At 41.5% G+C, this 22117-nt stretch overlaps 1 protein-coding gene across 1 annotated transcript in view; it reads left to right on the top strand.

The window, feature by feature from the left end:
* card9 (caspase recruitment domain family, member 9) overlaps nt 1–22117 on the top strand; it is a 62085-nt gene that overhangs the window by 32896 nt on the left and 7072 nt on the right. The window lies entirely within an intron of this gene.

Consider the following 22117-nt stretch of genomic DNA (forward strand, 5'->3'; position numbering starts at 1 on the left):
AGACAACTAACCACTCCCCTGCTAATATCTCCCCTGCCTGCCTCCTTGAGCAAACATAGTCAGGAGTCAGTTTTAGCTAGTTAGTTTCAGCTATCTGCCACTAGGGTAGCCAAGTTTAATTCATTTTCCCTCATTACACAAAATGCACGCCATTTTCCCTCATTACAGAAAATGAACGCGATTTTCTGCATATACCTGTATAGTTGGGTCATCAATAGAAGTTCCGTGACTGCAGTGTTGGGCAAGCTACTTGTAAAATGTAGTGAGCTAAGCTATTAGCTACTCAACCATAAATTAAGCTTCACTACACTAAAGCTACCACCATCAGAAATGTAGTGAGCTAAGCTACAAAAATGTGCGGAAATGTAGTTCACTACACCAGAAGCTATATTGTCCCGACATAATGTCAGCTTGATAAAATAACAGATAGGCCTACTTTCATTAAAAAACGTTATTGATGTCACTATACTTTATTGATATTTATTATACATTCAGTAGCCTATGTTTCAAATATCATTATAGGCCACAGGCATAGGGTGACCCCAATAAGTCCAAGGGGGGACATGGATATGTTTCTGAGGGACGGTATGGGGCACTCCCTGGCATGTGCACCGAAGTTACAAGTATATCCCACCTCTGACTTAATTTCATGCAGGTGGGTCTTGGAACCCCTGTGTGACTGCCTAGATCTCAGGAAAGATAGTCAAAAAATTTTCTTCGAGCAACATTGCGGGACAAAATGTAGCTTTTGTGGAAGCTACATCGCTACTTGAGACAAAAAATAGCTTAACTACAGGGAAGTTACTTAAAACATAAAGTAGTGAAGCTACAACCAAGCTACTGGGGAATGTAGTTAAACTAGTAGCTTCGCTACAAGTAGCTAAGCTACTGCCCATCACTGCGTGACTGTGTGGAGGAAAGGTTAGTTTCTCACTGGATTTGTCATCTATAAAGGTTAAATAAAAAAATGAGTCGGGACGCCCCTCACAAAAATGTGGGGAATTTTTTGTAGAGCCCTATATCCAAAATGGCTGCTGCCAGCCAAGCTGGAAATTTACTTTTTAATGGTTTTACCCACAGTGCTGCATAATACATGGTTTCTGAGACTATTTGGGTCAAGAAATTCACAAATAATGTAGATTGATTTATTTGACCTATTTTGACCTTCAAATTCAAGATGGCTGCTACTTTTGGCTCTTTAAATGTCAATTTTTCAAAATGGTCAGCGAGCCTTAATATTAGGCTCCAATGAAAGATCTGCTCATACTGAGTTCCGTTATGGACAGTAAAATTACAAGTAAGCCATGGATTAAAGTTCTCCGTCGCTACGGGGGATTTCCGTCAACTGGACTTTTGTTTGGACGGATTTCCGTCTGTATAATTTATGTCAAATAATTTACAACTTTTACTTTCCAACTGAACTCAAATGGAGAGCACTCCTGGTCATGAGAAGGGGACGAGATATGTGTTTGGTGCACAGATTTAGTTATAACTCCACTGGTGTGATACAACAGATTGACTCATCAGTTCCTTGAGCTATTCCCTGTTCTTACGTAAAAAAAAAAAGAACACGAGCGATCAAGAATTCGGTGACGGCGCAGCAAGACGAGAGAGATTATTAAAATAAATAGCCTACGCCTATTATGTCTCATATAATGCGGGAATATATCATATGATATACAAATAAGGTGTATTTAATTTCAAGTCTAGTTTGAGAGGAACAGAGACTGTGACTGGGCACGATTGAAACACTTATTTTGCTGCGCGCCCACTCCGGAAAAAACATAAGCAAGCAGGCTGCGAGTCACAGTTGGCAAGCAAGGACCGCTCAGCTCCCCACCTCCCATATAGAATATAGGCCATCAACATGCTTGTTGCTGATGGCAGAGAAGAAAATAGCCTAAATTAATGCCTTTAAAGTGCAATGACAGTTGGTAGACGTGTTGGAGTGAGATTCCAAGAAAGGCTAATAAGTCGGCATGGAATGCATAGCTGGAAGAAGGTAGGACACGTTTCCATAATCATTGCACCTGCCGCGGCAGATAGATCGAAAGAAGAAGCGTTTACTTTTAACTGCATATGATGTCCTTTTCATTAAGGGTTTGCCTTATGCATTGTGACTTTCTACTAACATTATTCATAGCCCCAAATGGGACGGCTATCACTGACAGCAGGGCTCTCAAGTTTTGAAGTTTGTTGGGAGTGAGATTGGGTGGGGGGAGGGGGGGGCACCGAACCTTCGGCCCAACGGCCCATCGGCCGGTTATTACAACAACAATAACACATAAGTAGCACTAATAGGCCTAGTTATGACATTTGTTTCATCTAGTAAAGAAAACTAAAATATGTTGAATATTTTGTGTGTGTTATAATAATAATCATCATTTTATATATTCCCTTCCAAAACAACCAAGTTAGCTTGAGAAACCCAAAGGCCCATGCAAAAGATGGGTGCTGGCACTGACATTTCCTCATTAATTATTATATTTCTAGTGAAATACTCTACGACATACAGATATATGAACACACGGACAATGAAGTGAATTCTTTCTTTTTTTTAATAAACTAAATGTCAAAGGTTCTTTTCAGGAAATGCATAGATCAAACAAAGAAAACAAAAAACAAAAAAACATCCATTTTGGCTGCTCTTTGCTTATGGCACATGAGATGAACCACTCTTATTCACCAACCACAGCTGTGTGTGTGTGTGTGTGTGTGTGTGTGTGTGTGTGTGTGTGTGTGTGTGTGTGTGTGTGTGTGTGTGTGTGTGTCAGGTCTTGACATTAACTTTTCCGCTTGCTGGCCATTGTGACTTGTGGTTATCCCAAGTCACTAGCCATTCAGCTATTCTACTAGCGACAAATGTGATATTGCTCCTTTTTCCTCATCACAACACTACATCTAACCTCAGAACATGAGGTGCCAAAGCAAGAATATGAGTGCACAGCTTTCTTCATGCACGGCAACCCAAACATAAAACACACTAAACGAAATCAGTAGCCTAGTCAGTCTAATGAAATATGACTATTCTAACCACTGGCCGGGCCACGACAAGGAAAGAGAGAGGGAGAGAGAGCGACCGGAGAGAGAGCGCACGAGCGAGAGCGCGAGAGAGAGAGAGAGAGAGAGAGAGAGAGCGCGAGAGAGAGAGAGAGAGAGAGAGAGAGAGAGGAGGAGAGGAGAGAACGTCCATGCACATAGTGCGCAGCGCACATCTTGGAGAGGACTCCAACTGGGAGGCCATGGCGACCAGGCAAAACGATGAGTAACTTATCTTTGCGAGGGGTAGGCGATCCCACCCCCCTGACATCCAACGAGGCTTTAATAGCATTGCTCGGGTCGCGGGCATCCATCTGGCAATATGCCGCCTCCGCTCCCTCTGTCGAGCAGTCGGTTTCCTCCATCCGGATCCATAGGATCGCGCAGTCATCGTCTGGCTCTTGCCTGGTCCCATCCGGTCACCGGCTCACGGGCATCACGTCTCCTGTGGCTGCTTCGGGGTCGTGGTCGTCCCTCCACCTCCGAACTTTCTCTCTCCCGCTCTCGCTGCGTCCTCCTCTCCCCCCAGTCGTCTCCCGTCATGTTTGGCAACTGAACATTTAACCAATGGCCCACCCGAAAACCACCAATCACCGGTCCCATCCTCCCATTCCTCCACCTGCGCTTGTTTACACTCATTAGTCTGGCGTGTGCGTTTCCCGATCGCACATGTCCGTCTTCTAAAACTCTCCCAAGGAAAACAACGCCATTTCTTATAGATTCCGCCTTACCCATGATAGTCACCCTGTGACACTGTGCCTGTTACTTCCTGAAGCTGAGCACGCTGGGAGTGGGTTATGCTATTACTGTTTTGGGTTTTTAAGTGTGTTTGTGAATGTTTAATGTACTGGGGGTGTAAATATACTGGAGATATTATTGTGAACATTTTATGATCGCGATGTTGGGGTGGATGGGTTTATTTTATATTTTAAAGAGTTGTCACCATTGTTGTGCAAGCTGGCGCACAATACCTCTAGGTTGATGCATCAAATCCTATCATATCATGCGCGTCCAAGCCTGCAGGAGTTCATCAGAACCCTTAGCAAAGCTTTAAAAAACAGCCAGACGAAAATTTGACTCTGGCGAGTTATTTTGACGGGCGTGTGAAAACGCATGTGTGGCGTGTGAGAGTGTGAAAACACTCTGAAGAGTGTGTCACACGCTCAATGCGTGAGACTTGAGAGCTCTGGCTGACAGTTAGCTACCGTGCGTTTCATCCTCAAAGTTTTGCGCGTTTGATTGCGTGTACAACTAGCTCTAGAAGTTCCTGACGGCGGATAATTTACAGTCTGACCTGTAATCATAGCAGATTAACTTTGTTGTTGCCCAGGGGCGGTTTTAGGAAATCTGAGGCCCTGGGCAAGAAACAATTCCGAGGCCCCTTTTAAATTAATAATTAATAATCGAGGATGTATGCAGGCAGTGGCGTAACAACGGAACCCATATGCATGATTATCTAGATGGGCCCCATATTCAATCAATATATAGCACATTATCATACACAACTGTCATTCAGTGTGCTAAAGAGTAGGCTAAAGAAAGAGAAGAGAGAACAATATATTGCTATAGATAGTAGATAACTATCACCAAAGGCAGATGAAAACAAAGCTGTCTTATTTGGACATCTAGCTGCCACCAGCAGGCAGCATAATGACTATGCCATTTCACCCTATCTGGATTTGACCCTAGACACTACCAGAGAAGACCTAAGGCATCTAAGGATGATATTGCTCTAGCACATCCACAATAGCCAATATTTAGGGCCCAAGGCATTTAATGACTTAAAGACTATCAGGACTGCTTTAAACTCAATTCTCAAAACAAAACAAAAAACCCTCGCGGGTAGCCAGTGAAATGACCAAGTAATGGAGTGTTGTGATCTCTTTTGCTATTTAGAATTCTAGCAGCAACATGTGGATAAGTTTCACCTGCCTGAGTGACTTTTGGGGAATGCCTGTAAGGGCAGGCTATTAAAATAGCCAACTCTGCAGGTAATAAAAGCAGAGATTAATTTCCCCCTAAGGTGACAAATGATTTAGTTATGCTGATGAGCATTCAGCCTGCTACAAGTGAGAAATAGCCAGGATAGACCCACACTCGTTCCATAAATGGGCAAAGAAGATAGAATGAGACAATTCGCGGTAGAGGGTTGATTACAAAAGAAAACAAAAAAAATGGTGATGCGCCCCTTGAACGAAAACAGCTCACAGCACATGAAAACACAGTCACGAGTCGACACACCACGGTGCACCATAACGCACACTGCACTCTTGAGCCAGTGAACACCCAATACAGAGGAAACGGTGGCTGAAGTAGAAACTATTGTGTTTCAGAATCAGAAACCGAAATTAGGCAACAAACGAGAAACAACAGGCACCTTGCGCCAACTGCGCGTGCACACATCTGTTGAATAGTTGACAAGTCCCCTCTCTAGTTCTAACTAATGACTATATCGCTCTCTGAAGTGACCCAGCTTGCTTCGTGACGTGATATAACAGCTAGACTACAATAGCCAAGCTTCCGTCATGCTAACCAGAAATAAATGCAGCAAACTGACATGGAGCCGACATTAGAGCTATCAAATTTTGACTATAGTTACACGGAATGACAACAATGCGTGAAGTATGACATGATATGATATCAAAATTGTGCTGCGGCGGACATAATGATTGAAAGGAATAAACCCCTACCTTGCCTTCTTTGTATCTTCTGTACAATATTCTGGATATCCATTATGTTCATGCTAGCACTGGCGATTGAAGTGACTTGGTCATTTTACAATTCTGTCTTTGAAGTAGGGGAGCGCGGAGCACAAAGTAACGCAGGGCAATTTGTAACACGGAGTTTTTATCAAGATGCACAAATCATGTTCTGCCCACTTCCATTAAACAAGGTCAAGAAGGCATGCTCCAACATAGGCAAACAACTGAGTTTTCACTGACAACCATGACTTAATGTGGCTTATTATCAAGAAAGGACAAGCTCCCACGCGTCAGGGCCGAATCAGCTCTCTGGGGCAGGCTGACATTCGAAATAACGGTAGAACGTTGCCGATGCAACTGGCGCTCTCTCCAAACAGCCAATAAGACTATTAGGCTACTACCGGTATAATGTATCCCACAATTCAAGGTCGCAATGTACAAAAATGAATCATAAATATCGTTCTTTTATGGTCTACATTTCTATTTGAAACATTTATTTGTATAATTATACCACCCATGTGACCTACAGTTCCTAAAAGTAGCCTACTATTAATTTTCTTGTGGCATAATGTTGAGTTCAAATTTAAGTCCCACCGTCGTGCTGAAGTGTACCGCTGGCTATATATACAACCTGCTTTCAATATGTATATCAATGATGTATAAGATACGCGATAGCCTGCACCTTGTAATACATTGTGAGTGGTTTTTCGTATCACGCGCAGGAACCGTGACTTTGTATAGGGGGCCCCGTGCTGGAACGTAGGGCCCCAAATACTTGAATTATCACTCCACTTGGAGTTAATGTTTTGGGGACGACGGGGCCCCTGAAAGCACGGGGCCCCGGGCAATTGCCCGACTTTGCCCAATGGTAGAACCGCCCCTGTTGTTGCCGATATATCTTTTTAAAAAATAAGTTAAAAATGGGTTGCAACTTGCACCACACGGGGTCACGGATAGGCTATTTGAGGGAGCCAATATTTTATGTCACGTCTTGTTCTGGGAGGCAGTGTTCTGATGGGGGATTCATAGTCTGAATGCTGTTTGGATGTTTACTTCTAGGCTTGTTGTACATGTTACTACTCTGCTATTTTTTCTATCTTGAATAGTGTGCATCAACAGTTGTGTGCGCGCGCTTGTTTTTGTGTGGCTCAACTTCTGTGCTCATCTTCTCGGATTATGCGTTTCGTTTGAGTTGCGAACTCAACTCAGTCATTTGCGCTCTGCGCAAGTCTGATGTGTGGGTGATTTGCCTAGATTCTAGTGGAAAGTTGCAAGCTTGGGAAAATGTGTTACTTATGATATAAACGATAGACGTCTGTCTTTGTCTGTGTCGTATCTGCTTGCACGAGTGCTTGCAGGAATCGGAGACGCTTTCTTTTAATCAATGGTGAGCGTGTGCCTGCCTGGCACCGCACATCGAGAAGCTGTTGGAAATAGGTTTTCAAAACGGTAGAACACAGAAGGCCAAGAGTAGACTAGCACCCTGTTTGTAAAAGTTAACAAGTTTGTTACAGGTTGAATGCTGACGAGTGAAACACACTACAAATAACCAACAACTAGTTTTCTCCCTCTAATTGCTAACACTAGTGCTTAAAAAAACAAAACAAAAAACAATGTCAGAAATACAACTGCAAGCAATGCGCACCAGTGCTTTCACCAGAACAGTGTTTGCCATTTTGGATGTGAAAGACAAAATATACTACAAAAAACATAAAGGGAACACTGTACCAACCCAATGCAATTCCAAGTCAATAATTCTGTGATATCTAGTCCATTTTGAAGCAACACTCATTGTGAATCCATTCTGCATACTGTTGTGAACATTTAATAAGCAATGGGTAGAAATTAGAGGAAATAACGAAAACGTGCTTCAAATTGCAGTCTGCTGTTTGCTGTCTGATCCAGTATTTCCATTATCCCTCCATTCTCGTCCAGTTCTAGTCAATCTGGTGGCCTAGGCTGGCACTCTCTTTAGAAATTGGCATATGTAAAAATAGCACGTGTCTGATCGAGCACATCTGATCTTATACCTACATTCATACTGAGTGTATATAGGCCTACTGAGTGTATAATGAATATGTAAGGGTTAACGTTCGGCGAGAAGGTCGCTACCGTGGAATAGCAGCACAACAGAGAGAATCTTTAGACCCCGACGCGGAGCGGAGGGGTCTTGTTCTCTCTGAAGTGCTGCTATTCCACAAAGCGACCGACTCGCCGAAAGTTAACCCGCTTATTATATGGATATACTTAAATGATTCACACATGGCGGGGACATTTCTTTAGGCCTATTTAATGTTGTAACGCCGCATTATGTAATAACGGTGCAATATGTAATAATGTAACAAATTATTACATAATGTGGTGACAATCGCCGCATTGTGTAATAATTTACGCATTTCGTAATACATTTCTTGAACGCATTTCGTAATAAATTTTTTCTCATCTTGTAATAAATTATTACAAAATGCGAAATTTATTACGGAATGCGGCCGCAACTTTTTTTTTTGATGGAAATGTAATAACATGGTGCATTATGTAATAATCTATATGGATATGTTTTTTCTGCACTTGGATTCAGTAGGCGCAGCACACACACATAGTCTCAGTGACATGGTATAGTCACTGCCCTCTCTCTCTCTCATTCTTCTCAGTTCTCAAACTGCTCGAGAGTCGCGAATGATGCGGTTAAAACCGTTAAGAAACAATTTCACAACTTGTTGCGTGCAACGAGTCCAACGAATGTCTCGCACTTTCTGCTACATTACACCAATTTACAGCGACATTAAATAGGCCAGGTCTAAACACTTCACGAGGTGGTGAAAACTAAATTAAATATCTAAATTAAATATCTTGGATAGCCTATATAGACCTAGGCCTAACTAGATTTGTTGCAATACAGATTCATTTTCTAGAGCCAGAAGTGTTCCGCTGGACTGACGAAACCGAACACGATCAAGTTTGCAACTTCTTTCCCTCGTGCGCTGTCCGTCAGCACCACCTGTCATTAGACGTCCGATTAGCTTTCATTACGTGCTGAGGGAAAAACTCTCGCCATTAGGCCTATGTGCTGTTGCACTGTTGTGAGGGATATCACCAAATAATTTAGATAAAAGTCAGAACATTATTTTGGCAATGAAAGGCACACAGGTGGCTGGAAGCTCAAGCAGTCTTCAGTCTGTTCATTTAAGTTTTTGGGTGCTCTTGGATATCGGGGATCAGTTCATGTAGAGAGAAGAGTTCATCCAGGCACTCCAAAATAAGGTGCCCAAACGATAAGTTACATTAAAAAGCCTTTAATGGTACTGGGCTGGGGTTACATTAAAAAGCCGACATGTTTCGACCTCACCAGGTCTTCATCATTGAAAAGAAAGGCCTCCCTTAAATAGTGACATCACCACATGTGACCCATTACGCACTACACACATTTGCGCACACCATAGAAAACAAAGATTAAAAATAGCCTGGGGTAATAAGTGATGCCACAGAAAAAATGACCAGAAGTACAAATAAAAATCACAAAAAACAAGTAAAATCAATATCCTCATTTAGACCAGTATAGCGCATGGCATCCAGTTGGTGTATCCAAAAAGTCTGCCTCTGATTAGGCCTAAGTCTTTTTAGCCTGTCCCCGCCCCTCGGAAGAGGTTTGATATGCTCGACGCCCTGTATGCGCAGCAGAGAATCATTTTTACCATGGTATTCATATGTTTCGCCATGGGATAGTCAAAATTGCCCACTCTGATACCATATTTATGTTCTGCTAGCCTATCTCGCATGCGCCTTTTTGTGCGCCCGATATAAAAGAACCCTTCAGCGCAAGGACAAGTTAGGCGGTATATGACAAATGTAGAATTGCAATTAATGAAATCTCTCTGTCCATATTCATTCGTGGTTTTAGTATCCACAAAAGATTTGGCTTGTGTAACATTTGGACAGTGGGGGCAGTTCATACATCTATGAACTGTCGTAACAAAAAAAGGACGGGACTGCTGCTGGCGATGATGTTTGTTTTTGGTCAATAACGTGTTGCGTTGTAGGGAGCGCGCTTCACTGTATGCGTTTTGAATGGCTTCCTTGGAATATTCATTAACTAATATTCACTTTCTGGATTTGACGATATATAAAGACGCGGAGGGACAGCTGCACACCACCTTATTCAGAAAGGCGACCTCTCGGAACACCATTCTGAGAGCGGATTCATTCCATCCCCCGCATCTCATTAGAAATATTCCACACGGCCAATTCCAGAGATTAGGCGTATCTGTGATTTCGAAAATGATTTTCACGAGCAGGCCGAGCTGATGGAGAAAAAATTCAGTGATAGAGCCTATCACCCTAAAGCCATCCAAAACGCATACAGTGAAGCGCGCTCCCTTCAACGCAACACGTTATTGGCCAAAAAGAAACATCATCGCCACCAGCAGTCCCGTCCTTTTTTTGTTACGACATATAGTACACAAGCGACGCGGATCAGGCAAATTATTAAGAACAATTGGTCCATTATTGAAAGTGATGCGCAACTACGTGAGGTGTTCCCAGAACCACCCATGGTGTCTTTAAAGAGTGCACCCAGCCTAGGAGATAAATTAATGCGCTCTCACCTACAGGTGAAAAAGAGAGAAACCTGGCTGCGTAAACCCATTGGCACCTATAGATGTATGAACTGCCCTCACTGCCCAAATGTTACACAAGCCAAATCTTTTATGGATACTAAAACCACGAGAGAATACGGACAGAGAGATTTCATTAATTGCAATTCTACATTTGTCATATACCGCCTAACTTGTCCTTGCGCTGAAGGGTTCTTTTATATCGGACGCACAAAAAGGCGCATGCGAGATAGGCTAGCAGAACATAAATACCTGTATGCTATCAGAGTGGGCAATTTTGACTATCCCATGGCGAAACATTTCAATGAATATACCATGGTAAAAATGATTCTCTGCTGCGCATACAGGGCGTCGAGCATATCAAACCTCTTCCGAGGGGTGGGGACAGGCTAAAAAGACTTAATCAGAGGCAGACTTTTTGGATACACCAACTGGATGCCATGCGCTATCCTGGTCTAAATGAGGATATTGATTTTACTTGTTTTTTGTGATGCTTATTTGTACTTATTACCCCAGGCTATTTTTTAATCTTTGTTGTCTCTGGTGTGCGCAAATGTGTTTAGTGCGTAATGGGTCACATGTGGTGATGTCACTATTTAAGGGAGGCCTTTCTTTTCAATGGTGAACGTAGCCCTGATGAAGACCTGGTGAGGTCGAAACATGTCGGCTTTTTAATGTAACCCCAGCCCAGTACCATTAAAGGCTTTTTAATGTAACTTCCCGTTTGGACACCTTATTTTGGAGTGCCTGGATGAACTCTTCTCTCTACATGAACTGATCCCCGATATCCAAGAGCACCCAAAAACTTAAATGAACAGACTGAACAGATTGCCAAAATAATGTTCTGACTTTTATCTAAATTATTTGGTGATATCCCTCACAACAGTGCAACAGCACATGAGCCTAATGGCGAGAGTTTTTCCCTCAGCACGTAATGAAAGCTAATCGGACGTCTGATGACAGGTGGTGCTGACGGACAGCGCATGAGGGAAAGAAGTTGCAAACTTGATCGTGTTCGAATTCGTCAGTCCAACGGAACACTTCTGGCTATAGAAAATTAATCTGTATTGCAACAAATCTAGTTAGGCCTAGGTCTATATAGGCTATCCAAGATATTTAATTTAGACAGAATCCTTTCAAGCCGTGCAGCATCAACGTGGTGATATAGCCTACTGTCTGCACTTGTTCCGTTGCCTGCCTCATAGCAGAGAAGGAATGGCTTGCTGTTGTTGAGGATTTGTAACGTGGATTATCGAAACTGACTTCGAATCGAAAGACTTGATTTCTTTTATTGATACCTTTTTGTTTGGTATAATTACGGACAATGCAAATAACTGATTTTTGTGACGTTCGGACATTTTTGGAAGGAATATAATCGAATTAGTCCCGCCGCTTGGGTTATTGTTTTTCGCGTGCATGTGGATGAGCATAGGCTATTGAATTTGATTGCAGCCTAATAGGCCTACTGAACAGTGGACTGAAATTGAAAATAGGACAAAGAGTGGAATTTTTCTCGGGTGCTATGACTTCTTGCTTTGCAAGAAGACAGTCTCCTCACTCCACGGGCAAAAAGCACCATGGTCAGACCCTGGCGCGCATGTAGGCAGACATGAAAGACTCACTACTCCACGGGCAAATATCGGGAAAAATTAAGCACCACCAGCATGGACAGCTCCCCACGAGTCACTTATAATGGTTGGTCTTTTCCTGGGATTTGATTCATGTTGTTTGGGGGAAAATATTAAAATAGCCTTTGTAATGTTAAGAATATTTCCAAAGAGCCAAGATGGGGCTTAAGATCAATATGGGCCAGGTTTGTCTCCGTGCGTACACACACACACACACACACACACACACACACACACACACACACACACACACTCTCTCTCTCTCTCTCTCTCCTCTCTCTCTCTCTCTCTCCTCTCTCTTTTCCTCTCTCTTTCTCTCTCCCTCTCCGCTCTCTCCCTCTCCTCTCTCTCTCTCTCTCTCTCTCTCTCTCTCGCCACAGACCCACGCAAGTGCAAGACAAGTTTTCACCTCCTCGTGAAGTGTTTAGACCTGGCCTATTTAATGTCGCTGTAAATTGGTGTAATGTAGCAGAAAGTGCGAGACATTCGTTGGACTCGTTGCACGCAACAAGTTGTGAAATTATTTCTTAACGGTTTTAACCGCATCATTCGCGACTCTCGAGCAGTTTGAGAACTGAGAAGAATGAGAGAGAGAGAGGGCAGTGACTATACCATGTCACTGAGACTATGTATGTGTGCTGCGCCTATACTGAATCCAAGTGCAGAAAAAACATATCCATATAGATTATTACATAATGCACCATGTTATTACATTTTCATCAAAAAAAAAGTTGCGGCCGCATTCCGTAATAAATTTCGTGTTTTGTAATAATTTATTACAAGATGAGAAAAAAGTTATTACGAAATGCGTTCAAGAAATGTATTACGAAATGCGTAAATTATTACACAATGCGGCGATTGTCACCACATTATGTAATAATTTGTTACATTATTACATATTGCACCGTTATTACATAATGCGGCGTTACAATGTTAAGTCTATTATAGTTTTTAATGTCAAAAGATTGTTGCTGCGCAAAACAAAACAGTGCCCTTGTGGAACACCGCTAGTAGGCAACAGCTAGGTAGCCAGGACAACAGGTGTTGTCTATCACAGCAGCTGATTAGAGTCTTGTTGAAAAGTCGCTTTAGCAGTGAAAAGTCTTGTTGCCATTGACAGCGGTCTGTTATAGACCAACCCGTCCGTTATCGAAAAATAACAGACGTGCGAACGTTGGGGAGCCCCGTTGAAATGAATGGAGCATTCGACCGATGACGTCACACCATATAATAATCATTGTCAATGTGGAGTGTAATGTTTCATGTTGGTTGAAGGTCTAATTTTGTGGGAGTTTTTGGTATTACTGGTGCCCCCAAGATATATTCTGCTTTAGGCGACGCCCTGTCTGCTTATGCCTAGCGCCGGCCCTGCCACCATTCCTTGCGTAGAACCAGTGTATGTTTCATTATGAGGGCAGAGCCTGGCTACTGGTTTTCGTAGGATTACGGGGTGATACTCGATCGGGTGCCTAACCGGTAAAAAAGTTCAGTCAGATTACTTTTTTTTGCTTTAATCCCTGGTAAGCTATGCAGAAGTCATCTGAAAGGTAAAAAAGATCAAGGTTTATGGTTGATGAGAATTAAACTGCTGATGTTATTTGTTACCTGAACTGTGCTGTTCAATTGATCTCTTCATTTCATTATGAACTGGAAGATAATTAACAATTCTCAATGGCATAAAATATCTCTAAAGCTGTCTTCTGTAGTTATTCAACAAAGCATACCTCACTCCCAAACAGTCAGCCCCACATCCAAGTGATGTGCAAACACGCTCTCTCTCTAATGTTTACGTTTCCACAGTTTCATGTCACAGGAAAATTCCTTGCTGCATTGAGAATTAGAATCAGAACACTTTAGGGGAGACCGGGGTTGGTTGTCACACGGGTAGGTTGTCACAGTCATCATATCTCAGCCACTATAGGGCGTAGATCAAAAGTTTTGACACAGATCTGTTCAGAATTGGGGTCTAAGGTCACCTACGTTGATAGTGGAGGTGAAAACAGCATCACTTTGAAGTGAGACAACTTCGTGTTTTTCACATGCAAAACCAACTTTTGACGACTCCATTGTTTTTCTTATAAGTCATGACACTAAGTTGATGTCACAATAAATATTGCCATTTGAAAGTGTAAAGGTAAAGCTACAAATTGGTTAGTTTCTTTCGGAGCTAGAGTAATGCATGTGGACACTAGCCTCCAAAATAGCTAAAAATGTCTGTTGGGGTAGGTTGTCACAAATTTTTGGGGTTGGTTGTCACATGAATTACATTGCAAAGTTGTTAGTACTGGCATTGTTATGACTTTTATTGGGCTATAGTTTGTCCTGTGCACTGTATGTTTGCATGATTGAGGATTGATTGGCTTTGTTTTAACATTTATGAACTTATGGATAACATTTATGGATTAATGATTTTTAATGAATTTCAGTGACATTTTAATGACTTTAATTAAATGAAGTGAAAATGAAATAAACTAATGGCTTTTTAAAATGTAATTGATGATTTTATACACATAAGATTAGTTTAGTGTAGTTTAATTTGATATTTCATTGAAAATAATGAAAAATATATAATTTAAAATATGTCTCAATTGTTCTATTTTCCCCATTACAATAACACAGGGACAACCAACCCCAAAGGATGTGACAACCTACCCCACCATGGGGTTGGGTGTCACATCTGCGCAAGGTGCCTTTGACAATCCATGTCTTTTTTAAAGAAAGGATTCTTCTGGATCTAAGATTATACAAATTGACCTGGCATATCAGACAATAATTATGGACAGAAATTGTGTCCTTACCATATACCAATTTAGTCGAAATTAAATTCAAGTAAAAAGTATGACAACCAACCCCGGTCTCCCAGAGTAGAGTAGAGAATCTTTATTGATCCCCAGGGAGAAATTCAGGTGTCAAGTAGCTACATAAATACAGACATCCTGCAACAGTGAGACACCTCTGAAAGTGGAAATGAAACATTACATTTATGGTGTTTTTTTATGGAGAGATTTGGCGAATCCCACGACTTTCACCCAATGGCTTATGCTTTCGAGCCAATAGTGAAGGAAATGCGTAGCATTGCCACTACTGGGCATATTCATGTAACAGGACTAGGGCTATGCAAATCGTTTCGGGAGGGAAGAGCAGAGTGGGCAACATTGACTGGTGCATGTGTAATCATTGCCAGCCCATGTGCACGTCGTGGTAGTCAAGGTGTTGCCTTGAGGCTGATTTGGGCCATTTGATCGAGGGTGAGACGTGTATCACCATGTCTCGGATGTTCAGCATCTTGTGCCTTGAAAAAGACGTATTGGAAGTGGCAATGTTGTCACTACGAGAGGTACGAGGGGAGCCACTGAAGCAGCCCATCAACAGCAGGTAAATCTACGCTTACTTCATTTAACATACAGTGAGGAGAATAAGTATTTGATCCCTTGCTGATTTTGTTGGTTTGCCCACTAATTAAGACATGTCAGACATCAGTCTAAAATATTAATGATAATAATGTATTCTAATATGGAGAGACAGAATACCAAAAAGAAAATCCAGAAAATAACTTTGAAGAATACATTTTAATCGATTAGTATTCCATTGAGGAAAATAAGTATTTGACCCCTCTAGTCAAAGAAGACAAAATACTTGGTGGCAAAGCCCTTGTTTTCTCGTACAGAGGTCAGATGTTTCTTTCAGTTAATGACAATGTTTGTGGATATATTAGAAATGATTTTTGTCCACTTTTCTTTGCAGATCATCTCTAAATCATTGAAGTTGTTTGACTGTAGCTTGGCAAATGGGAGCTTCTGTTCCCTTCACCGGATTATTATAGGGTTAATGTTTAGAAACTGTCTAGGGCCACTTCATGACCTTAATGTGCTTCTGCTTGAGCTACTCCTTCGTTGCTTGGGCTGTATGTTATGGATTATAATCATAGGGAGGCCAATCCATGACCTACCTTCAGTCTAGTGGTGGTGGGAAAGAGGTTGGCATGCTGCATTGTACCTTTACATGTCTCCCTCCATCCATTTCTTGATGATGTGAAGTTGTCCTGTGTCTTGGCCAGGCAAACGACCTTAAAACATAATTTTACCACTTTCATGTATGATGTTGGAGAAGGTGTTGTTCTTAGGATCATAGGCAGCATTTCTCTTCCTCCAAACACAATGAGTTGTGTTAATGCCAAACAGTTTGATTTTGGTGTCACCTGATTCCAGCACCTCCCAATCATATCTTAATCCAGTCTGATGTTCATTGGCGAACCTCAGTTGAGCCTGAACAGGTTCCTTCTGAAGCAGGGGTACCATACATGCACTGCAGGATTTTAATTCCCTGTGGTATTAAGTGTTTCCAATAGTTTTCTTAGTGATTGAGGTCCCAGCTGCCTTGAGATAATTTCCTTGCTTCTCTCATACAGTATTAAAGGGGCTTCATCTCTTTTTTTTCTGGTTATTAAATTCCCACAAGGTCAAATCTTGTATGGAACCACAGACAGGCCTAAGATTGATGATTGATGATCATTTTGTATGTCCTAAAATTGGGAAGAAATGCACCAACAGTTTGCTCCTTAATTAATATCCAGGAGCCCATTACAGCCTTGTTGAGTTCTAAAATCATGTCCCTGACATCCTTTGACAGCTTTTTGGTCTGTCCCATGTTGACGAGCTTAGTTTGATTGATTGACTGATTCTATGGACGGATTCTGCAGATTCAATGTGTCTTTTGTGCAGGTTACTATTAACAGGTGTGTTCAATTCAGATAACAAGTTGATTGGAAGTGCCATTTGATCTGCGGGATCAGAACTCTTAATGGTTGGCAGGGGATCAAATACTTACAGTGGTGCTCATATGTTTACATACCCCAGCAGAATATACGCTTTCTCTGCGATTTCTCACGAAATATGACGGATTACACAAAACCTTTTTTTTCACTCATTGCTAGTGACTGGCTTAAGATATTTATTAGCAATATTCTGTGTTTACTCTTTCAAAAGCATGATCACAACCCAAACTACCCAAATGACCCTGTTCAAAAGTTTACATACCCTAGTTTCTGATGCTGAATATGGCCCTGTTTAACATCAAGGACCGCTCTAAGTTGTTTGTGGTAGTTGTGGATAAGGCTCTTAATGTTCTCAGATGACAAAACAGCACATTCTTCCTGGCAGAATGGTTGTTTCCTATAATATATTTGGGTGTCTTGCTGGAACCTCACATTTGAGGTTTCCCCTGAGTGGCTCAATGATGTTGAGATCATGAGAGTGAGATGGTCGCTCAAAAACCTTCATTTTATTCTTTCTGAAGCTAATGATGGGTTGATTTGGCTTTCTGTGTCAAAATATTGTCATGTTGGCACTGTTGGAATTTCAATTCAGAAATTCAATATGAGGGGTTTGTTTGGAATCAAGCCAATGGGCAAGGGAATCATTGCATTGCAATGATCATTGCAAGGGAAATTGTTCAGGAGGCATAGGACAACCAAAAAATAACTTCAGGTGAAATGTAGGACAACATGAAAAAATGTTTTAAACTGTACAGGAAAGAGGCACTTGAGGAAAGATGGGCTGTTGGGGGTTGCCAGGAGAAAGCCATTACTACAAAAATGCAAACATATTATTTTGCATATGATACACCAAATAGCATAGTGAGAAGCATCAGAATGCATGTGACAAAGTCATTTGGAAAAATTAGATCAATATGGAACTTTTTTCAGCCACTATTAACAGTACCATTTGGAGAACAGTCAACGGAGCCTATGATGAAAGTTACACCATCCCTTCTGTGAAACATGGTTATGGACCACTGATGTCATGGGGACATTTGAGTTACAAATGCACTACACTTTTGGTCCATACTCACAGAATGATGAATACATTGCACCGTGAAAAATACTGGAGGAAACTTGACACTCATCAGCCTTGAATCTGCACATGGTCCATTGTTTGGAAATGCCAACATGACAATATTTCAGCGCAGAAAGCCAAATAAACCCGTCATTACCTTCAGAAAGAATAAAATGAAGTTTATGTGCGACCGTCTCACTCTTCTGATCTCAATATCATCGAGTCACTCAGGGGAAACCTCAAATGTGAGGTTCCAGCAAGACACCCAAAGGTATTATAGGAAACAACCATTCTGCCAGGAAGAATGTGCTGTTTTGTCATCAGAGAACATTAAGAGCCTTATCCACAACTATCACAAACAATTTGGAGCAGTCCCTGATGTTAAACAGGGCCATATTCAGCATCAGAAACTAGGGTATGTAAACTTTTGAACAGGGTCATTTGGGTAGTTTGGGTTGTGATCATGCTTTTGAAAGAGTAAACACAGAATACTGCTAATAAATATCTTAAGCCAGTCACTAGCAATGAGTGAAAAAAAAGGTTTTGTGTAATCCTTCATATTTTGAGAGAAATCGCCAAGAAAGCGTATATTCTGCTGGGGTATGTAAACATATGAGCACCACTGTATTTCCCTCAATGAAATATAAATCAATTAATATATATTCTTTAGAGTTAATTTCTGGATTTTCTTTTTGATATTCTGTCTCTCCATTTTAGAATACATATTATCATTAACATCAAAGACTGATCATGTCTTTATTAGTGGGCAAACCAACAAAATCAGCAAGGGATCAAATACTTATTCTCCTCACTGTACACACGGAAAAGTCTCTGTCATTACATCATATGGCGCATGTTTAGATTGCTTTTGTTATAAATGCTTTCATTATAAGTATTGACTACGGACGGGTAACAGTCCGTGTGTGTGCCTATGTGTCCTGTTGCAATTTTAGACGTTGCATTTGTGCTAGTCTCTAGTTAGCAGACTGACGTTAAATTGTAACTCGGTGATCGTTGCCGTTGCTTGTATCCAACTGCTTGAACTATCCGTGAAAGTGATTTTGTACTTAACGAGGGATAGTATTTAGCCTGAGCGAAAGCCGACAATTTGTAGCAAACTTGACCGGTGTAACAGACTATCTGGGTCCCCCGTATCAACTGGCGACTCCAGATGATATAAACACAGCGAATGGTCAAAACAAAAGTCTATCAATTCTGGTCTGAATGAATACGTCCCAGATTAAAAGTGACATTTACTTACGACCAATCACCATTGCTTCTAACATCTGCAATTGCCAGTTGTTACGGGCCAAGATAGTCTTTTACACCGGTATCAAATTCCATCTTTCAACTATTTCCCCTTGCTGTTCGAAAAACAGCAACAAAATGACTTCTAGCTTGCAACCGAGCCATATAGTCCTGCATTTCACTGTGCATTTCCCCATTGGATAAGTTATAGCCTAAATATATCCAGAGAACACATCCCCGAATTGCGCATGGTGAAAAGTAGGCCTAGTACACAATATTGCCTTGGAGGGTTATTATTATGGCCATGGTGATTGTGGCCCCTTGTTCTCAAACAGCTGTAAAACACAGTTCTACATTTTGGGTGATCATTGCTTGCACCACCTGCCCTAGGCTTAGCCTGGGAACTCCCATACTGCCTTTAGTTCTACACAATCGTTTCGATCTGAAAGACAGTATGGCAACTATGACTCATAACTAATCTCACTTGTGATTAGGTCTGGTGTTAACCAGGCAACCCTAGGCTATGACCAAGAACTTGAGTGGGTTATTGTCAGTTTACCAGTCAAACTATAAATGACATGATTAAATGTAGACCATTATGTAGAAGAATGGAGTGAAGAAAAGGGAGTAGGCCTTATTGTTGTTATTGCTATTGCTATTATTATTCTTATTATTATTATTATTACTATTATTATTATATAGGTGAACATGTGAACTCTGCATTAAACTTTTAACACCACATCAAACCTAAGATGTCTAATTCAACTTTTCCTCTCCAGTCTGTACAGGTTAATGGCATACAGGCAGTTCACTCTCTGGGCAACGTCCTACGAAAGGATACAATGCTGTAATCACTGAATTGGGCATAATGCTATAGTTAGGATTGTTTTGCATAGCTTTGAAGAGTTATGTTTAAATATCCACACTTGTAGAGTGTGATATTTTATTTTGGTTTTTTTTTTCTCTCTCCTCTTTTTCTCTCTCGCTCAGACACCTCTTTCCTCACCGCAAATAGCCACACGCTATTGTTAGTTTACATAGTTGCAGTACTCTCATACATGCACACACATGTGAATTATCCACTCATAGGAGATACATATATCAGGGTTTTAACCCAGAGTTACGGTGTTGCCAACTCCATAACCGTGCAAGTTATTGTTTAAGAGCACCAAGCGCCCTTCCCCTACGCGTACTGTAAACCCTTTCAACAAAGGACAGTATTTTCTTATCAGCTTGGACCTGTATCTACTAGATAGATTCACGCTCCAAAATCTGAAAGCTTGACGCTCCTTGTATCTCATATGTCGGTTCTGCGTGCCAGAACTGTGCAGAATCATTTGAGCAATAGTTTATACAGAACTCACATCTCTCACTTGGTCTCATCCCAAGCGCTCAGCAAAGCGCACCACCACGCTCCACAGAGTGCGCTTCTCCCTTTCACTCACACTCACACTCACACTCACACTCTCTCTCTCTCTCTCTCTCTCTCTCTCAAGCATAGCGCATCATTCCCATACACCCGTGTACATATTGTATATTTTTATCTTAAGTTCTTATGCCCTGCAAATCACATTGGCTGTATCAGTGTGATTACCGTATGCTTTTACAATACATTTGTATTGTGGTGTTTGTCTTATTTGAACAATTTCTACGAGGTCATCCAGAAGAGAATTCACACAATTACCTTCAGATTACTACTTTTACATAACTTTGATTATGTCACGATTTATGAGACTGGCGTAAGACGTGATTTATGCAATTCTTAATTACACAATTGGTGATTCCATAAATCCATACCTACATTATTGGTTTACCCAGTGTGAGGATTTCGGTCATTATGTGTTGAACCTACTTCCACCTCACTAAATGTAATAACACATTACATATTTGGAACTCTGTGTAAGAATTTTCACTTACATTAATGTGATTTAATTTACATTCATGTAATCACCCCTACATTATTGATGCCTCTTGTGTGAGGAAGTTATTCGTGACGCCCAATTATGTAACTCCACTTACAGTCGTTTTTTAATCTTTTATTGTACGTAAAGTTTTAGGAACCATGCCAACTGCACCAGAATCTAGTGAGCAAGATAGACACTTCACCAACGGATGTGTGTAACTTAGTCAGGCCTACAACGTTTATTTGGAATGCCGGCGGTGTGGTTATTTCATTTTCTGTAGATCATGTGCATGCTTCCTTCAACGTTATCCTTTAGACAACGTTCAGTGCTTCCCAAACTTTTTGACACCATGTACCCCTTGGAACATTTAATCTCCTTCCGCCTACCCCCTGCACCTCCTCCGCTACAATCTACCACGCACATCAACAGAAACAAAAACATTCCACTGTTAGAATAGAATAGAATAGAACACCTTTATTGTCATTATACAAAGTATACTGAGATTGTAGCTTCCCTATGAAGTGCACAGTCCTTTATAGATGAACATTTTCCAGTAAGTGTGAGTTCATAGTTGTAACAGCTTTGGGGAAGAAGCTGTTCTTCATCCTATTGGTTCTGGCTGGCAATGCCTTGTAGCGCCTGCCAGAGGGCAACAGTGTGAAGAGATGAAAGCCAGGATGTGTGGGATCTTTAATGATACTCCTGGCTCTACTTACGCAGCGTGAGTTGTAGATGGTGGGTATGGGAGGCAGGGGGCAGCCTATGATTTTTTGCGCTGTTTTGGTCACCCTCTGCAGTCTCTTCCTGTCAGCCTCAGTGCAACTTGAGTGCCACACTGACACTGCGTAGGTCAGTAGGCTCTCTATGGTGGAACGGTAAAATGTCACCAGCAAGCTTGAGTCTAACTGTTCTTTCTTAAGTACTCTGAGGAAGTGCAATTGCTGCTGGGCCTTTTTTACCAGAGCCGAGGTGTTAGTGGACCAGGAGAGATCAGCGGAGATGTGTACACCTAGGAATTTAAATGAGCTCACTTGCTCTACACGTTCACCATTGATGTACAGGGGGGCAGGAGCATCTTTGTTCCGCCGGAAGTCCAGGATGAGCTCCTTCGTCTTGGAGATGTTCAGGGCCAGGTTGTTGGATGCACACCAC

Source organism: Engraulis encrasicolus, chromosome 21 (assembly GCF_034702125.1).
Source record: "Engraulis encrasicolus isolate BLACKSEA-1 chromosome 21, IST_EnEncr_1.0, whole genome shotgun sequence".
In the NCBI taxonomy this organism is placed as follows: domain Eukaryota; kingdom Metazoa; phylum Chordata; class Actinopteri; order Clupeiformes; family Engraulidae; genus Engraulis; species Engraulis encrasicolus.